Source organism: Octopus bimaculoides, chromosome 30, assembly GCF_001194135.2.
Source record: "Octopus bimaculoides isolate UCB-OBI-ISO-001 chromosome 30, ASM119413v2, whole genome shotgun sequence".
In the NCBI taxonomy this organism is placed as follows: domain Eukaryota; kingdom Metazoa; phylum Mollusca; class Cephalopoda; order Octopoda; family Octopodidae; genus Octopus; species Octopus bimaculoides.
In genome coordinates, this window is record NC_069010.1 from 2,936,001 (window position 1) to 2,936,217 (window position 217).

Sequence of the window (217 nt, forward strand, 5' to 3'; positions counted from 1 at the left end):
GAAGCATTTAAATGTGTTTGTAGGTATTTCTCATATATCCACTTTCACTTTCACTTTCTGTCGCTCTTATCATAACGTTATATCTATTTCTCTGCATATCATTACTTACCAGCTTTACTCGGAGTTTAAATTGAAAAATATATAAATGAGGTAGTCTAGATTAGGTAATTTACTTCGAACATAGAAATATTACATAAACCTTTCTACTGAAGGCACA

The 217-nt window shown here is 30.4% G+C and overlaps 1 protein-coding gene and 1 long non-coding RNA gene across 2 annotated transcripts in view; both read right to left on the reverse strand.

The window, feature by feature from the left end:
* LOC106879751 (multiple epidermal growth factor-like domains protein 10) overlaps nt 1-217 on the reverse strand; it is a 46,007-nt gene that overhangs the window by 4,234 nt on the left and 41,556 nt on the right. The gene's annotated exons all lie outside the window — the stretch shown is intronic.
* Nucleotides 1-217, reverse strand: part of LOC128251289 (uncharacterized) — a 3,959-nt gene that overhangs the window by 972 nt on the left and 2,770 nt on the right. The gene's annotated exons all lie outside the window — the stretch shown is intronic.